This window comes from Magnolia sinica, chromosome 12, assembly GCF_029962835.1.
Source record: "Magnolia sinica isolate HGM2019 chromosome 12, MsV1, whole genome shotgun sequence".
NCBI classification, from domain to species: Eukaryota; Viridiplantae; Streptophyta; class Magnoliopsida; order Magnoliales; family Magnoliaceae; genus Magnolia; species Magnolia sinica.
In genome coordinates, this window is record NC_080584.1 from 43,046,649 (window position 1) to 43,073,971 (window position 27,323).

Sequence of the window (27,323 nt, forward strand, 5' to 3'; positions counted from 1 at the left end):
TATGGTCATTTTGAGTTTCAGGTCATGTCCTTCGGACTAACCAATACGCTCGCAGTATTCATGCAGTTGATGAACGAGGTCTTCCGTCCGTATCTCGACCAGTTTGTTGTGGTATTCATTGATGACATTTTGATATATTCGAGGACCCGTGAGGAGTATGAGTGGCATCTGGAGATTACCTTGCAGACCCTCCGTATACACCAGCTTTACACGAAGCTGGAGAAATACAAGTTCTGGCAGGAGGAGGTGAAGTTCCTTGGTCATGTGGTGACGAGGCAGGGTGTCACAGTGGACCCTCGAAGATTAATGTCATGCATCAGTGGGGCTAGCCCACGAATGCATCTGAGATCCGCAGTTTCCTTAGTTTGGCGGGCTACTACAATGTTTCATCGAGGGATCTCTCGTATTGTAGCCCCATTGACCAGGTTGACCTGAAAGGGTGTTGATGTCATTTGGAGTGACGCTTGTAAGTAGGCATTTGTGGAGGTGAAGGACTGCCTCTGTTCGCTCCTGTCCTCACTCTTCCCTCTGGGAGTGATGGATTTATTGTATTTACCGATGCCTCACAAGTTGGCTTGGGTGCTGTCTTGATGTATCACGGGAAGCTGGTGGCTTATGCCTCTCACCAGCTCAAGGTCCATGAGCTGAACTACCCTACGCATGATTTAGAGTTGGCAGCAGTTGTCTTCGCGTTGAAGGTGTGGAGGCACTATCTCTATGGGGTGAGGTTTCAGGTCTTCTCTGACCACAAGAGCTTGAAGTATTTATTCTCTCAGTCCGAGCTAAACATGAGGTAGAGGCGTTGGATAGAGCTCCTGAAGGACTATGATTTTGATCTTCAGTACCACCCGGGCAAGACGAATGTGGTGGCGGATGCCCTTAGCGATCAGCCACGAGGCCTGGTGACGCACATGATAATTCAGGAGTGGAGGATGCTTGAGGATGTGTTAGCTTTTGACTTCGAGATCGGCTTGCAGTCTTCTATTATGTAGTTATCAAGCCTATCGATTCAACCCTCTCTTATTGCAAGGGTGACTGAGGCTCAACAGGCAGACGAGTCGTTACACGATTACTGAGTAGAGGTAGCATCTGAGAGTTAGAAAGATTGGCAGAATGGTTCTGATGGTGGACTTCACTTTAGAGGCCAACTATGTGCTCTGAATATTCCTGAGTTATGCAAGGATCTTATGACTAAGGCACATCGATCACGGTTCTCTATCCACCCTGGCTCGACGAAGATGTATCGCAATATGAGGCGTTAGTATTTTTAGGCGGGGATGAAGCGCAAGATAACTAGTTTTGTGGCCGAGTGTGGCACGTGCTAGCGTGTCAAGGCCGATTATCAGAGACCCCCTAGTCTATTACAGCTGTTGAGTGTCCCGATGTGGAAGTGGGAGCACATGTCGACAGATTTTATTATAGGCTTACTGAGGACTCAGTGCGATCATGATGCCATCTGGGTTGTCGTGGACCGTTTGACGAAGTCGGCACATTTTCTTGCCATTTATGAGAGCTGGGATGCGGATCGGCTCCCCAGGCTGTTTGTTGATGAGATCATGAGACTACCCGGCATTCCAGTTTCGATCATTTCCAACCGAGACCTAAAGTTCATGTCTCAGTTTTAGGGGAGCTTTCAGAGAGCAATGGGCACTGATTTGTAACTCAGCATCACGTATCATCCGCAGACCGATGGCTAGACTGAGAGGGTCAACCAGATCCTTGAGGATATGCTTCGGGCCTACACGATTGATTTCTTGGGTAGTTGGGACAAGCACCTGCGATTGGCTGAGTTCGCGTACAACAACTGCTATCAGGCCACCATTGACATGATTCCTTTTGAGGCAATGTATGGCAGACCGTGTAGATCATTGAGTTGTTGGACCGAGGTTGGGAAGCAGCGTCTCTTAGGTCCCAAGCTTGTGCAACAGACATAAGAGGTCATTGACATCATCAGGCAGAGGATGCGCACAGCTCAGAGCCGGGAGAAGATGAAAGTACCCTGGTTTGTCAATTAGCATGTGTGTTGGGTTAGTCAGACTACAGAGCCTCATAGGAAGATCAATTCAAGCGTCTACCTCAACCGGATGTGTGTAAGCTTGCCATAGGTAAATCTAAAGCCTCACATACCATATCCCAAAACACCAAGTGAATAAAATCCTAAAAACAAATTAGAACATTATAGGGGTTTTAAGTAGGAACACTTTTTTCAAAAACCAGAAAATCTCTAAGTTTTCTTGCTTTGTCGATTTTATCGATACACATCACGATATGATCGACCTTCTCTGTCGATATCCTCGATGCCTTAAAGATATCATCGAAAAGAGGACAAAAGGTGTCCAACAATCGCATACATCTCTAGACTGATTTATCGATGTATCGATCCACATATCGATATCATCGATATTTGAATCTCGAGTCCATCGAAGGTGACTCGATAATATTGACAGACAGATTTTCGGTGTCCCTGTTTTTCTTTAAGAATATCATATATGCATTGATATATCGAAGCCTCCTCGATATCATCAAAATTCAAATCTCGATAATATCGGAAGGCTCTCGATGTGATCGGTCTAGGGTGCCAAGTTCTTTTAGCAAAATATTTCAGGATGGTTTATCTATGATCGGGGGTCTCTCAATAGAATCGATATTCAAATATTGATGATATCGGTACCAGGTCAATTGCATCAAACAAAGACATAAACTGTCCAGCAAGCTTAATGAGAAATCTGCAAGATTTATCGATGCCTCGACTTTGATATCGATATCATCGACATTCAAATTCCAATGATCTCGATGGTCCCTCGATCATTCTTGAAAACCTGAAATATTTCATGGTAAGTCTCCCTCGTTTTCAAAGTATCGATGAATCGAACTTCTCATCGATGAAATCGGAGTTCGAAATTCAATGACATTGATAAGTGTTTCGATACCATCGACCAGTTGGCTAAAGGTTTTAAAAGCATATGACATTGAGTTTGTGTCATCGAGCGGACCATCGATGCTATCGAGAGTATACACTCGATGATAGCGAGCCTGCTCGATGATATCGAACTCTGTCATTAATGTGACCGTTTTATGTCCGTTGGAACCTTTTCCCTATTTAAAGAGAGCTTGTTTATTATTACTAGGAGAGAAAGAAGAGAGGCTTTTGTGTGTTTCAAGCCTTAGATCATTTACCTAAAGCTCTTTCTCTTAAGGGAGTTCATCCTTCATCCACTCTCATAATTGATATTCAATAGAGTGGATTGGAGAATGAACTTCCGCATTCAAGGATCCTCCAGCAACTATCTTAATGGCAAATTATTGAGCTAGGATGCCTTGAATGCATAATCGGAACCAGTCTATCTTCCTTATAGGAAAATATTTTATAGAGTAGGATTCCGTTCTAACCTTGACCCAACCTGAAGCCTTGTATTGGTACATCATCTATGTTGTGGATCAAAGAAGTCGAAGACTCTTCATCAATAAGGAGGAGATCTTTGTCAACGTGCTGAATGAGACTCATCCACTTATTTGTAAGTTATTAGAGTCTAGAGGACACTTTTGATCATTCCTTTTTAGGATTGGGTCTTAGATGTTTCTCACCCCTTCAAGCCCTCGTAGGAGGCCTCTAGCGGGAGTGTACGTGGTGGGTGCATTCTGTGGATCCTTGCTCTGTGGAGAGCATAAACATCTGGTTGAAGGTTAACCTATCTAAAACCTTAGGTTAGAGGTGAACTAAGTAAAACCTCAAGGTCATGTGGAAGATCCTTAGCCAGTGTGCCTAAAAGTGGGTGCGTTGTGTTGACGCTTGCTCGTGAGAGCATAAACAGTCGACCTCAGTGTAGGTTGTAAAGGTTGAAGGTGAACTTGATTTAAAACCTTAGGTTTGAGGTGAACCCTGTGAAACCTCCTTAGTGAAATCCGGTACACTCAAGGGTTGAGTGCGGTTACCGGGAGTGGAGTAAACAAGTAGTCGAACTACACTATAAAAATGACTATGTTTGAGATTACTATTCTTTTGTTTGTGTGACTTGCGTTAATATTCATATATGAATATCTGTGATCACACCTCACTTACTTACATAGTTTATCCATCATAAACTAAGTTGAATATTATTCACTTCTTAAATAGTTTGTGATTAGATCCTCCACCGGGCTTGGAAGGCAGTAGAGTTACTTTTGAGTAATCCTAATATGTGTCTGTTATTAAGATTAGTGTAATAGGGCTTTAAATAGATCATAAAACTTTAAAAAGTCCTATTCACCACCCTCTAGGACATATTGACATATCCCTACTTTGACTAAAGTGGTCTTCACCGCTATTTCAGAAGAGTTTTGCTGATCGTCAGTGTCGTCCCTTGGAGTTTACCGCTTGGGACCATGTGTATCTCAAGGTTTCACCCATGAAGGGTGTGGTTCATTTTGGAGCAAAGGGCAAGCTTGCCCCATGATTCATAGGACCTTTCGAGATCACCGGGCGCGTTGGCACTGTGGCCTATCGGCTTGCCTTACCATCCCAGTTGTCTGGCGTCCACAATGTTTTCCATGTCTCTATATTGAGAAAGTATGGGTTAGACATCGTTCCTGTTATTGATTGGCAGTTATTGGAGGTTTGTGAGGACGCTTCTTACATTGAGCAGCTAGTTCGTATCTTCGATTGGAAGGAGCAAGTCCTGTGGACCAAGGTCATTCCCTTGGTGAAGGTGCAATGGGGCCATCATAGTGTAGATGAAGCGTCTTGGGAGCGTGAGGCGGAGATTTGAGAGCGCTATCCCCATCTTTTCAATGTTTGATTGTATGATGTATTGTGTTTTAATTATATATGATATTATGTTTCCTACTCCCCTATGAGTTATGATTAGCTGCGATGGTGGTATAAATTTTGAGGATGAAATTTTTATTAGGTGGGGAGAGCTGTAAGGCTCGTATCCTAGTCCGTACTATTCCTTTGACTCACGTGATCCTTCCCATCGAATTTCAAAAACCTGTGACCTTAATTGACGTTTGTATGTGACCCTAAGTCGTATCCCGTAGATTTAGGTCGGCTTAATCCAAGACTTGTACCATTGCAACCGCACCGTTGCCACGGTTCCAACGCTGCGTATTGTATACCGATCTGATACCCTGGCTAGGAGATGTGGGCTCGCGTTCAGTTTAAAGGAAAACCCCATGCATTTGCAATCCCAAGAGAATCTCTACAACATGTCCCATTAATCAATCAATCAATCAATCAATCAAAGTACACAACCCATGCTTTCTTTCTTCCCAAGTCAAGCAACTTACCAAGTCAACTCAAGTCAAGTACACTATTACCTCACATCCATCACTCATATCCATCACCTCTCTCTTACAACCACCCATTCTCTCTCTCTTTCTCAACACATTTTCCAAGCAAGCAAAACTGGTGGACGTCCAAGCTCTCCTAAGAGAGAAAAAGTGAGTGTTGTGTGGCCCACTATCCACCCCAAGATCTATCATCCTAACCCTTCATTTCTCATCACCCTCCATCAAAGTGAGATAAAAGGAGATCGACATTCCATCGGACCAAGAAGATCGATCGGTGGGTGTTTTATAGGCTAGATTTTCATGTTTTGATAATGGGCCTAGTGAGGCCTACCGATTGATGGTATGGATCTCACTTTCGACTGTAGTTGTGGCCGATGGCCCACTATAATTCACATGATCATTCCATGATGGGGCTATTCTCCATGAACCCCATCATGATGTTTACTTTCTAGTTTGATAAGGGTCATCGAGACCTTCCATTTTGGTGTAGAAGTAATCTCCACCGTTGATTTTTGATTTGGTGGGCCCACATGTATTGGGACCCACTTGATGTATGATTGTATGGAAGGGAGGGCCCATAGTGTCGGGGTCCCTCCATCATCATGTGTCTATTTCTCTCTCTCTCTCTCTCTCCCTCTCTCTTTCATATTTTTTTTGTGTGTGATGATGTGGCTGTGTGGCCCACCCGAATGAACCCCATCTTGATGTATGTATTACCCACGCCACCAACCTTTCTTTGGTGGCCCACGTCTATAGGTGGGGCCTACCACTTAAATGTATGTGTTGTGCCCAAACCGTCCAGCGTCCCTGAACTGAAAACAAAAATATTAGCTTAATTTAACAAGCATTTTGGGTGGGCTGCTCATATAGGCCCCACCTTGATGTAGGAGTTTAATCCATGCCATCCATTCCATTCCCCGGCTCATTTTAGACGTTGAGTTGAAAAATGAACCCAATCTGATTTTTTGGCAAGCTATAGCAGAGAAAATAGTGAGTTTTACCGTTAAAATCTGCTATGGCCCACTCTGATGTTTCTACACCCCAAAATTTTACTGAATATTGAGCTTGTTTGGATGGTCTTGAGCCATGGAATCCAATGGCTGGAGTGGATTCACCTGATGTGGGCTCCACATATGAAAAACCCCAGAAATTCATTTTTTCAAAAAAAATAACCAAACAGCAGCAGGCACTGCTGCTGCTGACAGAGGACGCGCAACAACGTCCTACACTACTGCATGGGTGGATGGGCAAAGACTACGGTCCCAGCTGTGGGCCCCACTGTGATGTTGTAGAACATCCACGCCGTGCATTTGGTGGCCCCCCTCCTGGCTATGGGCTACCCCAAAAAATCAGCCATATATGAAGCTTAGGTGGCCCACGTCAGTGGAAACAGTGGGATTGAACCATCTACTATTGAAATCCGTTTGGATTCATAGAAGTTTTGGATAATTATGAAATTGTTTTTTCGCTTCAATCCGGGTCTGTGTGACCTTACCAATAGATTGGATGTCAGATAAACGTTATGGTGGCCCCATGTGGGACCCACTAATATATGTATTGAAATCCACACCTTTCATCAGTGTGGGCCCCACCATGAGTCATGTACTTATCTATGTTGTCCATCCCTATGGGACCCACCATGATGCATGTGTTGCATCCAAACCGTCTAACCATTTTAACAAATAGTTTTAAGGCTTGTGATAAAAAATGAGACAGATCTAGGATAAGGTGAACTACATTACCAAAAATAGTGGGTTTGAACGTCCACCATTAAAACCCGTGGGCTACCAAGTTTGGACCAATATGATATTTGCTTTTCCTCTAAATTCAGGTCAGTGTGACCTTATGATCAAATTAGATGGGAAATAAATGTTATGGTGGGCCTTAGGAATTTTAATGGTGGAAATCATTACCACCACTTATATTTGGGTGTGGCCCATTTGATATTCATGAGGCCCATTGGTGTGGCCCATTTGATATACATATGGCTCATGTGATGTGGCCCACTTGCCATATGAGGGCCCATTGTGATGTGTTCAAGGGCAATGGGTTATGGCCCATTGCAATGTACACAAGGCCCATTGGTGTGGCCCATTGATGTGGCCCACTTGATGAATATAAGGCCCATGTGATAGGCCCATTTTGATGTATTTAAGGACCAATGGGTGTATATAGGTCCATTGTAATGTGTGATTTCACCGTGGTGTATATAATGATGTTTATAACAGGCCATGCCTTGGGAGCAATGATGGTTTGACGTTCACATTGTAAGAATAATTTTGGTTAAATGCCCGCATAATAACTCTCCCTAGGGTCCATTGATAGGCCCATACTTGTTGGGTAGGCCATCTAGGCCCATCTTCATTGTGAGGATAGTTCATCACCTTATAACATGCTTAGTATAGCTCCATGATTCATGCCCATACGTATCATATATATTCTTGATATGAAGAATGTTTGATCATAGCATAACCCGTTGGGCTAAGACATTTATGGGACTCCTTATGAGATGGAGTGCCCCTCATGATCGCGCAGTACGCGCATGATTGCTGCATGACTAGTCGATGTGACTCATGCATCTCGCATATATGTGATATGATCATTGTACGCCCTAGTGACATCAGGGTCGTGGCTCCATAGGCACATTATGGATGGTCATATCGGATATCGGAAATACTTGATTCTAGCATTGTGGGGACTTAGGATGTCCTTGGGTGAAAGTCTCAGAAACTTTTTTATACCAAGAGATGCTCAAATGTCTAAACTGAGTGGATACACGAGCGCAGGAGTGCCGAATACCAGTAGGCCGCATCTCCTACTGTGTCATGGTTAGTTGGAAGGGGGTGTGACCTTATCTGCCCGAGTGACGGGGTTGTAAGCTTGGTTGAGTTTGACCAGCTCGTAAATGAGTCTTCTATCGATGAGCCGGGTAGGTATTGGTAGACTACTAGTCAGGCGGATAGTGTGGTCTCTTCCACTTGCTGGGTTGTTTGGCTAGGGAGGCGGCAGTCATGTAAAGTGTATTAGACCCCAGTGATATCCCAGAGAGAAACTGTACTGATATATGTATTTGATGAGGACTGGCATGCTTGTATTGCATCTCGCATATGACATTCGGATACGTAGGTCTCACATCACATGGCCTTGGTATGGTCGTTAGCATTCATGTCTCACATCGCATGGCCTTGGTATGGCTGATAGCATTCATGTCTTGCATCGCATAGCCTTGGTACGGTTAATAGTATTCATGGGTTTACCAACATATTTCTGCATTACTCTGATATTGCATACTTAGTATGTGTCATGCGCACACACTTACACCACCCTCTAAGCTTTTGTAAGCTTATGCATGATCGTTGCGTGCAGGTGACGTTGGTTTGCAGCAACGCTGAGGCAAGAGCGCGCATCCGATTATTTTAAGCCTTTTGATCACCTTGTATTTCCCTTTCCACATTGTACTTAATGTTTTTGATATAGTGGATATGTGATGATATTGTTTTGTGACTTGGTTATGCTTGTGGTTATGCTCCATTAGAAAAAAATCATACTAAAAATCCTCCTTATAGGATCCTAAGATCAGAATCTAGCATACGAGTACCGGGATCCGAGAATGGGGCACTACGGAGGCTGTCGGCGCCGGATTCGGCGATTGGGAATTTTGTGAGCTCATTTTTCGAGTTTGGAGCTTGACAATATACATTGATTCACAACACGATGACAGCTTAAGCTTTCAGAGTAAATGGTTGTTTGACACAATCATGCTAGTTTAAGTGCATAGCGTGTGGAGCATCTTATGCTCTCCACTCTCGCTCTCACTTCTCCTTTTTTCATTTTTTTTCTAGAACAACATGTATCAAATCCATGTTGATATATTTTACGTTTTGATTTATCTTTTTTTTTTTATATTATTATCTTACTTTCTTTTTATTTATTTTCTTTTTGTACGTACTTATATTTAAAGCACATATGTTATTGTCAAATTTTGTAGACAAAATGATGGTTAGATCTTCAGTGCAGTTCAGTAATCTATGACACTTCATGAAGAACGGCTTAACATCACAAGACTATTAGACTCGGTATGGTTACAAGTGAAAGATGTGAAAGATCAATGTGTATACCAACCATCAGGTAAAATGACCATAAAAAGGACCTTATATTAGAGGTTGTTTTAAACATGGCCTTATGTACCACATGTTGTTTAGCCAATGCAGAGTTCAACTAAACTTGAATCCTAGCGACCTCTTCTCTTAAGATGATAAACAAATCTTGACCTGATCTTCAAACATATAAAGTAGTTGCAATTTAGCAGTTCTTGCGATTTGTCTGGTATCACTTTTGTCTTATGGAATTTGACAACCTTAAGTGTGTTAAACATATAAGCACTTACAACATATGTTCGAAATGATCAAGTGTAGGGTGTAAAGTATATAAATAGGTGATGTATGGGATGCTTATGATAAAACAACGACTAATTGGGAAGGTTTCTGGTGAACCTTATTCGATTATATTAGCAAGCCTTAGAGTATAAGCCCACCTGTTGGATACGATCAAATAATTAAATGTAATGCAATATTGATGTATATGAGGAGCAAGGGGTTGAGAATAGATTAAGTGTTACATGATATTAAGACTCTGATTTGATGAAACTGATTGAAACTTGAATGGTTGGATGAACAATAGGGTCGTAGGGCTAGATCAAGTGGTTCAAATTTGAATTTAGGTGGCTTAAGAGGCTTGGACTTTGGCTAGGATAGGCTAGACTAGGGCTGGACTCTCTTGCTCTCACTCTGACTCTCCTTGGTGGTGGGATGATTAGGTGGCTAAGGCTAAGGGACCTTTGTGTGAGAAGGAATGCTTCCTGAGTCTAATGGATCTACTGGATGGAAATGAGAGTGACTGTGAGTGCTTGAAATAAGATGGGGAGGGGGCTATTTATAGCCTCTAAACCTTCTTTTCTTGTAATTTCTGGTGATCTTAAGGGCAAAAGGTGGTTGAAGTGTTAGGATTAGATATTTTCACATATTATCATCTCATGGATTGGATGAGGTGGTAAAAGTGTAATTTTGGATAAAGAGATGGGCATCGGAGTATATACACTTCAACCACACACTTAGGGTCTAAAAATGAAGATTTCACATCCTCGAGGAACGCCACCTCAAAGAGGGGGAGTGCCACATGGCCTGTGGGAACCTGGTGACCACCGATCCCTACTTAGGTTCCTTACTTTAGCAAGCAACTTCCTCCAAGCATGTGGAGGCTATGCTATGAGGGTTGCTACTTTGATGTTTTTCATATTTCTCTGATCGATCTTACTTTTGGGCTTGGGTTCAAGCTTGGTTTTGGGTTTAATTAGGTGAGTTGACTGGGTTATTGGATTAGGTATCCTGACCAGGTGAGTTAACTTGTTAAGCTTACTCAAGGTAATTGGGTTTTAGGTTCTTAGGGTTTAGACTAGGCTGATTGGGTTTACTAGGTTGAATGGGCTGAGTTTAGGGTTTAGGCTTATAGGGTTAAGGTTTAGGACTTGGGGTTTGGTTGACCATCCATCAGTTCAAACTCAACTAGCTTATTGGCCAGGGGTGGGGTGTCTATAATGCTCAAGCTGAGCAGTTCCATTTTCTAACTGAGAATGTTAATAGATAGATGACTAACTAGACTAAGGCCATGCATCAATTAATGGCCATTATTACGGAAAGAGCACCTACAACAACGTAACATAATGCTGAAGGTAGTTTTGTGTATGTCACACCCCAAATTTAGAACTTGGGCACTACTACTTCCCAAGTCCTGAACTTGGGTTGGAGCAACTTCCTCGCTACTTATCGAACTTTGTAAATTGTCAGTGAACTTCCTTATCACTAAACCCGGCTCATGGTGGAGGATTTTTTTTTTTGAATGGTTAATCTGATCAGGCAGTTGCATATTTTACGCATGGTATAAATACATATCTAAGAAACGAACCTATTCGACATGTTACACAAAAAATGGTGCATTGGCTCAACGATAGGGATAAGATATAACAAAGCCCCTATAACTCCTGCATGCACGTTGCTACTAAATTCATCCTAAAAAAGTGTAAATCATCTGTATGAGCAAACCACAGCTCATAAGTCTATTGCGTGTCGGGAGTAAAACATGGCTTATTAGGGCACTCCTGTAAAGACATCTAAAACAGCCGTAGGCATATTATCATCCAAGCATATTATCATAGGTGAGCATGTTGTTAAAGGTAGACATGTTATTCTGAATCATGTCATCAATATTAGGCATACCACTCAACGAACAACCATGAATCATGAGAATGGCCAATCATCATGCGCAAGATAATCAAATTCCATATTTCACTATAGGGTATACAATGGAAAAAGGATGACAAAGCTAACGTGTGTAGTCGGGATGATAGTATGCGGTATTGCAAGCCGTGGGGTCCATCACAAGGGACTTTTATCCAAACCAGTCTCATATTTGATTTGGATAATTAGAATCAATGTGGTAAACTCCTTATCTTAGGTTAGTCCCATACCTAACCGAAATCATGGCCATCACGAAGGTGCACATAATGATTAGTTGCACACCACCAGCCCGAGTGGATAATTGATGAATGAATGTATGAGTTAAATACTGAACATCCTTCATCTCTACCAGTACATCTCCATACCATACGATATATCTCCACCAAGGATCAGAACATACAACATATGTGCAACCCAACATCCTCAAACAAGTGTGGGACGCATTTCCAAAAAGCAAAGTATTGGGCATGTCAACCCCTACCCATCTAGCCATCAGTTTAACAATGGGGGACCCTATTTGCTTCTCCCTACCTGGCCTCAGCAATCGGAATACCACCCACCTCGATCACACGACGGTAGGTAGGCTCATCCCCTTCCCGGTCCCGGCAGTGGAAACAACTCTTACACCCATCTTACTATGCTCACGCCTACTTGACACACGACAAAAGATGACCCGATTGGCCAATCTTAGCTTGCTCATTGGAGGATAGGCATCTCCAGTATCAAGATCTAAGCCCGAGGTGGCGATAACTCACCCTTCTCAAACCTTCTCAATAATATCAATACTTTGCCATCACAAGGCCTCAATGAATCCATCTCACCAACATCATTTACTTTTCATCATCCATGCATTATGTAAAATGAGGTTATCACATGTATGTGATCATCATGACCATCAACATGTGTATTATTGTTACTTGGATATCAATATCATCCCTTACGTAACCAATATTAAGCAAAGCAGGCTGATTATACACATATCATTGTCATGAGCATCAACACGTGCATGATTATCAAGTAGGATATCAACCTCATCATCTAATGTAACAATCATCAAGTATGTTGATCAACTAGCATATTTTGTCATCATATACATGTATGTACTATCATCATCATTAGCATGAAGATCGCTTCCACTTTATGATTAATGTAGGCAATGTCACAACTACCTCAACAAATTACTCATTCACCATCAATGCATATATGCCATCAATTCAACATCTATTAAATCATCACCATAATCGATATTAACCCTACCATAATCACCATCAATTAGATCATATTTATCATTTCAACCAACAACAGGCGCGTCCCACCTAAGTGTGACACCGTCATTGATCTTAGACTACTTACAAGGCACGCGATGCCATAGGTCAAGCGTGAGTCTCACTTGGCAAAACACTAGGCTAACTCCAAGGGATAAAATTCCAACCACAAGGCCTTCAATGGTGTGGATCCAACTCCACAACTAAGTGGATCCCACACATCCCACAATCAACTAGAAACAATGCGCAATCTTAAACATAATGGCAACATACCAACATCTTTCATGTCATACATCATATTGGGCCCACAAGCCACATGCACAAGTAACCCAAGAAAAAGCCCAATTATCTAGTTTATATATATTCTAAAATAGATCTCGCTAGGTGTGATTCCCATGATGGGTTTCTCACTCGCCAACGATTTCTCTATGTTGGGCCCAATTGGGCCTAAGGATTGTCTCATTTAGATGGGTCCAAGGCCACCCATATCTTAAGACAACAATTGGGCAGCAAGATCTGTCCACTACCTATATCTTAACACCCATTTCCAAAATATGCCAGGTGGGCCTCATTAGATGAATGGTAAGGCCCATACATGATAGCCCACACTAGATGGCCCACCTAAGGTTTTGGGCTCATCATCACTTGGAAGTTCTTTTCCATGGTTTAGATGCTATGCTAAATGCCCTGGGGAGGTGTTGGACCCCACTGATGTGGCCCCACATAAATTTTACATCAAACAGATTTTTGGTACAAGGTTGGTTTCTAACCATCTTCAATTCAAATTTATGATCATGTGGGGCCCACATCTGGTGAAAGGAAGGATAAATCTAGTAGCTCTATGTATGGGCTTTAAAAATTACAAGGCGGGCCTCATTTGTTGAGTGTGTATAATTTATGGTAATGGCCTAAACATGGGTATTTGGAGAAATTGTGCAGGAAACACATTGCAGAATTAGTTTTGGCCCGATTTTGACTGTCCCATGATCACAACGGATCACATTTCAGCATGCCGTCATGTCCCCTTGGTAGTACTATATATGGACTTCAAAAAATATATATATATATAAGCTGGGACCAACTGGTTATGCACACATAATATTTGGTATAGGGTCAAACATAGGTATTTTAATTTTCAGCACAACTGTGTCCGGCCCCATTTTGGGATCCACACCTCGATCATGTGGGGTCTGATTTGGTTTAAGTAGAACATTATATATATGATCATTAGTATAGGTTAAAAGTTCCAAGTGGTGGCTCATTCATATCTTATGCTTGGTGCCCACTACAAAGGCCTGAAGATGGTACAAAACACAAACAATCAGATAGTTCTCAGCAATGGGGCCTGTCACAACTTTGGGCCCACTTTCCAAACACTTAGGGATCATTACCGAAAAAAATGTAGAACATCCCAGCTCACTAATATAAGCATTAAACATCCTCGATAGTGGGACCCTTAACTACAGAGTGTAAGGCCTACCACAAGGTGTCAAAGAGGCCTACATGCAATGCAGTTGGGTACTTAGTAAAATTTCAACAAACAGAAAGTACAAAGGAAATTAAATAGATCCAATGGAAAGTGGGGCCCACACGCTGGCAAAACATATATAAGACACACATAACAGTGCACATGGGTGTCCAGATTGATTAAACTAATAAAATTTATAAATCACAAGTGGTCCCACACATAAGTGGGGTAATAAGAGTATGAATGTTATGTACAACATATATTCAACAAACACATCAAGTAGCACATGAAATGTATTGATCATATCTCTATGATCAAAATTCTCTGTTAGAAAATCCAAGATCCAAGCTAATGGATGGTTTGGGAATATATCATTTATATTGTATTTAGGTTTCCAACCATACAGAGCCTTGGATTCATCTGAACCAAACATAACAATTCAAGGTTTATCCTTACAAAAGTATCTGTAAGTCCAGAATTTTCTAATTTCTATCATGAAAGAATCTGACCATAGGGACCATACACATAATTATTAAATATCTCAAGTAATTTAAGAAAAAATATATATACATCTGACCATTGGAATCACGAATATAACCCATACAAGAAAGGTCACAACAAGCTCTTAGATACATTGTCACACAAGGCCAAGATCTCAGTCGTTCGAACTCCGATCGAGGTTTATTATACATAGTTGGAAACCTAGTTCAATTTTCTATGAAGTCAATGAAATATATATTTCTAATGTATTCATTAAAGGAAGCAAAAATGGGTCCATTTTTGGCAAATCGGAACCATTTGAGTGCTTGTAACGCCCTGAAATTCGGGGGTTGAGCATAATTTAGCTCCCGAGTTCCAAAACATCACTTATGCAATATATTTAATGATGTATGTATGTTGACTGTATTAGTGCATAAAACATGGAATAGATTAAGCCAAAACACAGATATGATTCAGGGATAAGTGAATAAAGCAAGCGGAAGACTTATAGAAAAGTATGTGTACAAGTGTAAATTCCTGAAGTACATATACAAGCCAGGTCGTAAGAAAGTGTTATTTAACAAAATTATAAGTATTAAGTTACATCATTTAAATTCCAAAAAATAATCCCAACATCCCACGCATTAGACCAAGGCTCGTTAGAACCCGTCTGAAAACTGCATATAAGAGAAGGCAGCCTCATCATCTTCCATCTCCCGCTCTGCCTCAGAAGTCGCATCCACATCTGCAACATCAGAACCTAAGACAGAGTCTGGTGGGTGTTTAACACCGCCCCAGAAACGTGGGAGTGAGTGATCAACTCAGTGGAACAATAAGGCACTGGTTAACATGTTGTCAGTTCAATCAAACAGTAATGATAAAGCAGAACAATTAAATAAATCCTAAGTACTCTTATTAATGCAGGGATGTATGCAAAATGATGCGTGCCCTCACGCGTACACCCTCAGCGTCTTCATCTTACGTTACGTATGACATCGCCTCAAAGTGCGCCACATCTACAAAGCACATGCAAATGCGGTGCATGGATATGATTACCAAGTTGTTATTAGTCCATTTCACACAGCAGGTTCGGGAAGCTAAGATACCTTCCTCATATCACCATCCAAACAGTGATCCATTCTAGGGTCGTCAGTCCTAAACATATCATACGATCATATATTTAAGGTCGTAGCAAAGGGCTCGTAACCAATCAATGCACGCCTTTCACACCTTTACTACCACAGTTCGGCTCGTCACCTCATTGCGGTATCCAGGTATGCTCGAGGTCACTACAAAGGGCTCGTCACCAATCAATGTAGGCCGACAGCACGAATATAGTGTCCCATACCACCATAATTGGCTCACGAGTTTAATTGCTCACTGGTCACTACGGGGAGGCTCGTCACCCTAGCGTAGGCTGACAGCTCGACCACGGTGTCCCATACCACTATGTCCGGCTCATGAGTCTTAGCGGATCAAGGTACCATGGTTATTAGAATTTCACTGGTAAGTTCGGTACCCTAGATTCAAGCAGTAGCGTCCATACATGGTGAACATACATTGGACAATCGGGTTACTTGACGAACTCGACTAGCACGAGCGCACGTTGAATTGAGTGACATAGAGTGCGCAAACACTCCGCGTGGCCAAATCACTACCGATAACTCTAATACGGCTCGGGTTTGTCTAATACGTCCTACGTGGCGAAAGCAATCTCAACCACGAACATAGAGTCGATTACCGATTTCCTAGACTAATGCATAGTCCCAAAGAAATTACACTACTACAGATGTTATATTGAATGTAAAATAGTAAAGGAACAACAACTCAAATCATGGTACATAGATATTTGAAGAATATCAACTTAACATAAATGTAAGCATATGTAATGCTTGAATTTAAATATCATGGAATATAACTTGCATAAAGGAAATCATGCACATCAATAGGAGTGTTGAGAATCACTTCTCAACGCCCGCAATTAGTGTAATAAGTTACACTTTAGATCATTCATGCATTTCTACAAACACTTAGCGTACATGGAACAACATACATGACGTATGTTGAAAAACAAGCATTTGGACAATTCCTTTTACCAAGGAGTTGTCACACATACATCTAACATACATACATGACAAATAATCATGGCAAACATAAGTGCATATTTTATACGTATACGGTACTGTATAAATACACATAGAATACACAAATCTCAATATAACACATGCATATCAGGAAAGCAACGTAAACACAACATTTGGCATGTGAAATCTCATCCATAACAAGAATAAATCACTAACTGGCATTGAAAGCCTTGAAAACCATAACCTATACACTTAAAGTCCGCACCTTAAGCAAGGAAAGAAACATCGAACTGATTTAGACGAGTTGTCTTCGTCAACGGCGATAGGATACCCTAAAACAAGGATAGAAATGAGATACAACAACACCAAGACTAATCTAAGCTTTAACACAGATTAGGGTTAGGTCAACTTACCCCAAAATGAACTCAGAACCGTCAGAATAACGATTCAAAGTGAAGGTTCAAAGATGAAGAAGAACAAGGAAGAATCCAAGATGATTCACCAACTTATCTCTCTCACTATCTCTTTCTTTTCCACTCTCTTTCCAAGCTAGGGTTAGAGAAAATTCGTATGGAAAAGAGGGCTAGGGTTTAAGGACTATAAATAGGCCTCAAATTGATGAAAATACTCCAGGGTCAAGGTATACTTAGGGTATAACCAAAACCTGCCTCTTACGATCCAACGAAGCACTTCTAGTGGGCCTATAACCACAAAAGGTCGGACTTAAGCTTATTGACCATGGATCTAGGTTAAGCTGAGTTTTCATACCGACCGGCTCTTCAGATCAGCCGTGACAGACCACACTCAATTCAACGGTCACGGAATCTCGATCAGGTCCACAAGCATAAGGATATGCCTGGGCCACCTTCCCTGATCAAAGGATAAAATTGGGTCAGAATCCAACGGTCAGATTGCTTAACCTCATCGCGCAAGCGACACGACTCAGATTTCATAAAAACTTATTAAATATCCAACCGTTCTCACACTTTTCACTCCAAGCTCAAACAAATCGACCCAGAACATCACATGGACTTGATTTTCGAGGTGATAGTCAAGCCCAACATAGTGACCGCAACAGCCTAAGATCATCGCCATCAGACGTTCGACGCGCGGTCCAGGTCCGATCCAGATCTTCCAAAAATTCTCTAGAACAACTGGATTTAGCGATGGATCCCAGATTTCCGAGTAACGTAGCGCTAACTAATCTACAAGTTTTGAGCCATGCAGATACAATTTAAAGTGATTGATGCGAATTTCACAAGCAATCGAGTATAGCGCTAATTACCCCAAAAATAACTACTTAAGGAAAGATTAGCACAAAAATTCCAAGGTCGTTACAGTGCTGCTGGACATCAGCCAAGTAAAGTTGATGCCATGGATGATTGAACCGTTAGATAGCTACAAAATTTGGCCTAGAGTTAGCTCATATTATGATTCATATTATTACCAAGTTTTTACTCAGATCTTAGCATGATTGAATTTATATAATTTTTGTAAGTTGTTGTCCAGTTAAAAAATAAGATTAAATGTGAAGGGTGTGGATATAATGTTCATCATGGTGGGCCATATTTACGTGGGCCACCATCCTAACCATCATAGCCAGTAATACATGCACACATGAGCTCCACATCAGTGGGCCCCACATATATCAAGAAAATAAAAAAGGAAGAAAGAGGAGGATGATGGAGATGGAAGGAGGGGTGTAGACTCACCTCAAATGAATGGATAGCTTGATGATGATGTGTGATCCACTGTCTCTAAGTTTGATAGTGGGCTACTGAAATTGCGGTGATGACCGCTTTAGTTGAAGTGGGAATATGCCAAGATGTCCTAGAGAGGGGTGAATAGGATTTTTTTAATATTTTACGATAATTTAAAAACCTATCACCTTATCTTGAATAAATATGCAAGTATCAGAATTTCTTCAACAATATAACTCTAATGGCTTACAAGCCAAATAAAGGATCCAATCATAAGACTATTTAAAAGATAAACAAGATGTACGCCATAGTTCACGATGGATGTGACTGTGTGTGAGGTGTGATTTTATGTAGTTCCAGATAATCATGTAAGCATGCAATATGAGAACATTCAAAAAAATCACACAAGCAGTAGAAGTAAATAGCAATCTCAAACACAATCATTTTTATAGTGGTTCGACTATGTGTCTACTCCACTTCCGACGGACGCACTCAACCCTTGAGTGTACCGGATCTCACTAATGGAGGTTTCAAATCAGGTTCACCTCAAACCAGTATAACCTACACCAGGCTGACTCTAACGTGTCTCCACGACATAAGTTTATGCCCCATATAGGAGCAAGGGTCAACACATAACACCCAGATTTTAGGCCACACAGGCCAAGGATCCACACAAGGAACCTGACGGTTTATGCTCCCATGAGTAAGGGTAAACACACAATACCCAGGTTTTAGACCACGTAGGTTAAGGACCTACACAAGGACCTAAGTTTATGCTCTCTACAGAGCAAGGGTCAACACACAACACCCCCACGTATACTCCCATCGGAGGCCTCCTATGAGGACTTGAAAGGGGTGAGAAGCACCTTTGACCCAATCTTACAAAAGGAATAATCAAAAGGGTCTCTGGAGTCTAATGACTTATAGATAAGTAGATGAGCCCCATTTAGCATGTTGATGAAGATCTCCTCCTTTGATGATAAAGAATCTTCAGCTCCCTTGAACCGCAACACAGATGATGCTCCAATGTAAGGCAACGGGTTGGGTCATGGTTATGTTGGAATTATACTCTATTAAATGTTTTCCTATATTAGAAACAGAGTGATTCCAATCATTTATGCATTTAAGGTATCCCAGCTCAATGATTTGTCATTAAGATGACAACTGTAGGATCCTTGAACGCGGAAGTTTATTCCCTAATCCACTCTATTGAATATCAATGATGAGGGTGGATTGGAGGATAAATTCCCATGAGAGAAAAAGGCTTAGGATATATGATCTAGAGTTAAACACTCAAAAGCTCTATCTATTTTCTCTACCAACAACCAAAGGCAAGTCTCATTAAATAGGCAAAAAGTTCTAACTGAAATAAAACAGTCATATTTTTGACAGAGTCCGATATTATCAAGCAGGGTTCAATATCATCGAGCGTATACTCTCAATAACATCGAATGGCCGCTCGATGACACAAAATTAATCTGTCAAACACTTTTGAAGCTTTTTGCCAATTGGTCGAGGAAATCGAACACTCTTTGATGTCATCGGATTTCAAACTCCGATTTCATCGAAACAAGGTTCGATTCCTCGACATTTGAAAATAAGAGATTAATTGCCTTTGAAACTTAATAGGTATTTGATATGATCAATCCCTCGATATCATTGGAATTTGAATGTCAATGATATCGATGACAGTGTCGATTCATCGATATTTTCAAGGAATTTTCATATAAGCTTGCTGGACAATTTGTTTCCAATTTCGATGACATCGACCTGGTCTCAATATGATCGATATTTGAATATCAATTTTATCGAGTGATCCTCGATACTTGAAAGATTTTACCTGAAAATTTATTGGATAGTTTTGTGTCCCAATCCGATATCATTGAAGGTCTATCGATATAATCGAGATTTGAATTTTGAGGATATCGAGGCTCTCTTCGATATATCAAGAATCACATATTTTTCCTTAACAACTTATTAGACACAACTGACCAGATGTTGATTTTATCAAGCCGTCTTGATGAACTCGAGATTCAAAATTCGATGATATCGAACAATCCATCGATTCATCGATAATTCAACCCAGAATTCTTTGTAGTTGTTGGACATCTGAAGTCCTCAATTCGATAATATCGAGTGAGTTTCGAGGACATCAATAACAAGGTTCGATTTTATCGAACCACGTATCGTTAAATCAACAAAGGCAAAAAACTTGGAGATTTTCCTGATTTTGCAAAATAGTTTTCTCACCTTAAACCCTAAGATGTTCTATCTAGTTTTAAGGGTTTTATATACCCGGTGTTTTGGGACATGAGATGTGAGGCTAAGTTTACCTTTAACGAGTTTGGGCACACATCCTGTTGAGGCAGACTCTTGAATAATCTTCCTATAGGGCTCACTTATGTTACTGACTCAACACTCATGCTAATTGACAAACCAGGGCACTTTCAATCTCCCCCTTTGTCAATTACGTGACAAAACACCTGAAGTCATAGAACAACATCTAGACCAACACCTTAAATTGTGTGTACATGAACTTTACACAATTTTACAATGCTATTGAGTTCACACACATGACTGTATCATTCAGTAGTAGCTGCTTCCCCTGTCTTCTTGCAGCTGCTGCCCTTAACACCTGTACCACCATTAACAAATAGACACACAATTTTCCTCCATGGTGAGATTTGTTATCCCCCCTTTTGTCAGTCATTGGCAAAAGGCAATATAGCAAGACTAGTTGACTGAAGTTGAAGCATAAAGATATGAGAGAACTGATAGAGACCGAAATATTACCATACATACCAGATACATATCTAAAATGCATAATTAGTAAGAGATAGATGTATAACAGATATCGACATCTCTATTTGCATGGAAACCATTTATGTATACCAGGTCAAAAGGAGAGCTGCGATTTTAACAGAAAATAGTAGTGTAGCTTTAAATGACATAAATCACAAAACCAATTTCCAATTGTTAAGGAATATGTAGAAGAAGACAATCACAATTTATACCAGCATGTCTCAGAATTTAATGCATAATTGATAGCAGAGAGATATGACAACAAAGATATATGGATTATAAATCAGCCATTAACAAAAATATCCAAAATAAAAGCTGCCCAAGCTTGGCAGTCTTGCATCATCCATCCCAAACCACTCCAACAAAATATCTAGCCCAACCATGGGCTTACAAGTATGTTCCTCATGTAGAGGATATCCATAGATCATTCCAAAAAAAAAAAAAAAATTGTTAGACCTATCATGTTAGGTAGCCATCACATACATTCATAAGATTGCAAGGCATCCAAAAAGATATCCATGCCCAAATGTCGAGATGAGTATCTGGTGTATGTGATAGCAAAAAGACTATCAATACTATGGTGGAGGGGCTGATGAAGACGGTGACGTATTGTCTCATCAGCAAGTTATCAGATCGACCAATTGCTGCACCGACTGTTGTACGCTAGACATCATCTTCTCCAATGTTGAGAATCGTGCATCATGTCTCCCTAGCTTATCCTCTATTCTAGCCAATCCCTGTTGTGTTGCCCCGACCCTATCTTGGTGAAACTTGAAGCATTGGGTCTAAGCAAAACCACTTGGATCTGGAACTGGTTGTGACTCTAGAGGATATCCACCAGTTGGTGTTGTGTCTTTTCTCATTTCACCACCTTCACGAATAACTTCCTCAGGTTGTTCTTTCGAATAGGTATGAAATTTAAGGTCTAGTTTTTAAATATTGAGCTTGTTAAAATGCTTAAGTGGATGCTTAGGATTGTCTATTTGAGGAATATCGATTGTATCGCATATCACATGAATGATGTGAGGAAAGGGCAAATATGCTGCTTTGGACTGGTGGATGACACTTGCTATTTGGTGAAGGATCAAGGTAGGCAGACAAAGTTTGACTCCAGTGACAACACAGTACATAATCATGGCCATGAACCCGGTAAGATCAGCACGATTGGGTCCATGAGGATAAGCATTTGAGTAGAATATCCCGTGCAAGACTTAGTATCAAGGGTGCATATATTTCACCTTTAATGCATTCCCTTGGTACCATGGGATATCTCAATCTTGACACAGGAATTTTGTAATTGTAGACCGAGTGATGGGATTTTCAAGATCAAGGTCAGACAATCCAACTGGAGACAGGGTTAGACCAAAAATACTAGCGATGGAATCTGTAGTAATGTCAACACTATCGTCCCCGATTGTGACAATAATGGATGATGGATCTAGTGTTGGAGAATGACAGTATGCAAGGAAGCGGTAGGTCTGCTCATCATGACATGGACCCCCGAAGTCAAGAAGAGGCAGCCAGTCGATTACTTCTAACAGAATTTTCACATTGTAGGGTTTTATGCATTCCCTGTCAATCCTATGCTCATACACTAAGCGCCTCCCTGAGTACTTTTCAAGTATGTGTGGAGGAGGACCCACAACAGTATGTGGTAGTGCTGGTGCTTCAGCCGGAGCTTCTCTGCGAGACAATTGCCGAGTAGAGGAGCTCCATGGGCGTGCAGAGGATCGTTGAGCTTGAGCCCTTCCTCTTTCTCTTGAGACCACGGATTTCTTTATGGTGGGCCTGGATGACTCACCGATGGTAGGAGACTTTCCTTTCTCCTTACTCATTAAAATAACTCAGAAGGAAATGTCAAAGAAAAGAAATCTGAGGACTATGAGAATAAACCCGAAATTTCCAACTAGAAAGGCCCTAACACAACGAAGTATATGTTGAGGAATCAAGAGTATTGTGCAAGAGATTACCTGATTTAAGACACCCTAGATGGTATACAGTTGACAAATGATGAGAGTCATGGAAGAAATTCTCAGAGAAATCGAGCAGGTAAGAAAAAATGAATTTTTCCTGCTCACCAGCTATTTATTGGGCGATGAACTTCGATATCATCGACATTTGTTTCGATGATATCAATATACCCCATTCGATGTTATTGAAGATGTCCTCGATAACATTCTAGAACATGCGATGCTTCTAATTCTGAAGGGGCGTCGATGATATTGATATTTGTTCAATTTATTCGAGGATCCATACGATCCATCGACAGACTTATTGAAGAGAAGGTGTATATCATTCATTTCAGCATTTCAATGTTCTTTCATATATGTATAACTTGGTATATTTTCATATCAGTCAGTATACACATCAAAATTTGTCTAAACATTGTACCATCCAAAATTATAAACATTAGTAATGTTTATGCACAAAAGAAGTTCTTGAGGTATAAAGACCTCGGATATATCATGATAATCATCAAAAAAATATACATCATGTGCATGCATTCATCCAGACTTAGATGCTATAGCCTGGGCATGTTTTTCATTCTCAGTTGTTACTAAGCATATGGATCGTCCTTCCCATGGCCTTTAGTGACATAACAGTGGTCACTTGTGCGACAACCCTTTATCACTGGTTTACCTGATAGTTCTAGGATCTCGCGTTCTTACTTGTTAAATGTAACCATATGCTCGTTGTCACATATTTGAGAAATGCTTAGAAGATTATGTGTCAATTCTTTTATGCAAAAGGAATTCTCATTTTTTATCATTCTCATTTTTAGCATATTTATTCCTTTGATAGTTCTATGTCCTATTACCTTAGCAGTGCTTCCATCTCTGTAGGTGACTATCTCATCATCAAGATTTAAATAATTTGCGAGGAGAAATTTGTCACCCATGACATGTCTAGAGCATCTGCTATCCAGGTACCACTTAGCATTATTGCCTGTTATATGATTTGAGTGAGTAACAAGACAATTTTTCTTCTCTTTCACTACCCATTTTGTGACAGGATTTCTTACTATGGTAGTTTTTGTTTCATTAATCAAGATGGGTAACTGAATCATGTTTCCTTGTTTCATAAATTTATTTGTTTTTTTATTTAATTCAGCCACCTGATCCAACATCTCTTTCATTCTCTTGGTCATTCTAGGTGGTGATGGATGTGTATTACCTCTAACCATATTCTTAGGTGGACTCTTGACATTATGTATTGTTCTTCTGGTTGGTCTGTATTTACCAATATGATTATGACTAGAATTGAGTTGAGTCCTCCTAGGAGACATGCATTTAAATTTATAATGGCCGGAATCTCCACATGAATGACAAACAGGAGTAGTCTTTGTTTTACTCCCTGATGCAGTTGATTTCTTAAACATTGTTACCACATTTTTGGGACCTGATTTGAATTTATCATATCCCAATCCACTCTTGTCTTTTCCAGGTCTTCCCATCCCTAAGTGTCTTTCTAATTTTTCACTACTCTGGGAGAATTTGTAATTTAGTTCAACTGACTTCCTAGATTGGTCTGCATCAAACCTAAGTGTGTGATTTTCATTCTTTAGATGCTCATTTTCTTCTTTCAATAGATCAATCTGTTTAGTAAGTTTTGATAATTCGGATTTTAGAGACAAATTGATTCTTTCCAGCTTATCATTTTCAGAGTGGTATTGTTGTAGATCATTAATCAAGTGCGCATTCATTTTCAATGTTTTGTCTAGATCTTTTTGCAGCAATTTATTTTTATTTTCATTTACCCTAAGTCTTTTAAGGATATTGATGTTATGGATATAAAGTTGATTATAGGCATCTTGTAGTTTATCCTTTTCTTCTTCTTCTTTCTCTGTTTCCTCATCATCAGATGGAAATGATTCAGTGACTTGAGGCTCTTTGATGTTATCAGTTTCTATGGGAAATTGGAGGTTGTAGAGACCATAAGAATTTTCAGGGATTTTTGGTCTCCATCACTCTCTGAGTCACTACATTCTGAATTTAACTCTTCAATATCATCTCATGTGGCTAACATTGTCTTTCCTTTAGTTTTCCTATTTGGGCATTCAGTGGAAAAATGTCCAAACTTTCAGCAAGTGTAGCACTATGGTTCTTTGGACTTTTTACCAGATTTACCTGTAAAATGTTTGTTATCCAATTGTCTTCCTTTAACTGGTCAGCACGGTTTCTATGGAAGAATTTTCTGAACTGTTGAGCCAACAGAGCCACTTCCTCATCTTCATTCTCTCTTTCACTTTCATCTTCCTCATTTGTAGTATTCTTTGAAGTTTTGAGGGTAGTGTTTTTGGGTTTAGGAGTTTGCTTGAAGTGCAGTTCAAATGTTTATAGGGAACCTACGAGTTCTTCTACTTTCATTTCATCCAATGTTCTACATTCTTCAGTAGTTGTAACTTTTGAGTTGAATCATTCCGGTAAGGATCTCAGAATTTTCCTACAGATTTTTGGAACTGGAACCTTCTCTCCTAATCCACCCATGGAGTTGCAGATGTTAATCAATTTTGTGAAAAACTCCATGAAGGTCTCATGCTCTTCCATTCTGAGAGTTTTAAACTGTGATGTTAGGAGTTGTAGTTTGAATCTTTTCACTATGTTGGTTCCCTCGTGGGTTGTTTCTAACAAGTCCCATGCTTCTTTAGCTGTTCCACACATACTGATTTGATTGAAGACTTCTTGGGACACAGCACAGTAGATAGCATTCATTGCTTTAGCTTCAGAGGTTTGTTTTTCCTTATCGAATGTTGTCTAGATTTCTTTAGATTTCAGTTTGGTGATAGTTGTGTCATTTTCAAGTACTATTTGTTCGGTCGGTTGCACATATCCTTTTTCAACAATATCCCAAACATCATGATCTAAAGATCTCAGAAAGTAATGCATCCTAGCCTTCTAGTATGCATAATTTGATCCATCAAATACAGGAGGTCTATTAATAGATGAGCCCTCTCTTTTGACCATATTACCAACTTCAGTCAAGATCACTCTCTAGGCGATGAAGCCCTTAAGAGAGACCCATTCTGATACCAATTGAAATTACGATGATGACCGCTTTAGTTGAAGTGGTAATATGCCAAGATGTCCTAGAGAGGGGTGAATAGGAATTTTTTAATATTTTACGATAATTTAAAAACCTATCACCCTATCTTGAATAAATATGCAAGTATCAGAATTACTTCAATATAACTTTAATGGCTTCCAAGCCAAATAGAGGATCCAATCATAATACTATTAAAAAGATAAACAAGATGTACGCCGTAGTTCACGATGGATGTGACTGTGTGTGAGGTGTGATTCTACTTAGTTCCAGATAATCATGTAAGCATGCAATATGAGAACATTCAGAGAAATCACACAAGCAGTAGAAGTAAATAGCAATCTCAAACATAATCATTTTTATAGTGGTTCGACTATGTGTCTACTCCACTTCCGGCGAACTCACTCAACCCTTGAGTGTACTAGATCTCACTAACGGAGGTTTCAAATCAGGTTCACCTCAAACCAATACAACCTATACTAAGTTAACTCTAACATGTCTCCACGACACAAATTTATGCCCCACATAGGAGCAAGGGTCAACACACAACACCCAGATTTTAGGCTAACAAGCCAAGGATCCACATTAGGAACCTGATAGTTTATGCTCCCATGAGCAAGGGTCAATACACAGCACCCAGGTTTTAGACCACATAGGTCAAGGACCTAAGTTTATACTCTCTACAGAGCAAGGGTCAACTCACAGCACCCCCATGTACACTCCCGTCGGAGGCCTCCTACGAGGACTTGAAAGGGGTGAGAAGCACATTTGACCCAATCCTACAAAAGGAATGATTAAAAGGGTCTCCGTAGTCTAATGACTTACAGATAAGTAGATGAGCCCCATTTAGCACATTGATGAAGATCTCCTCCTTTGATGATGAAGAATATTCAACTCCCTTGAACCGCAACACAGATGATGCT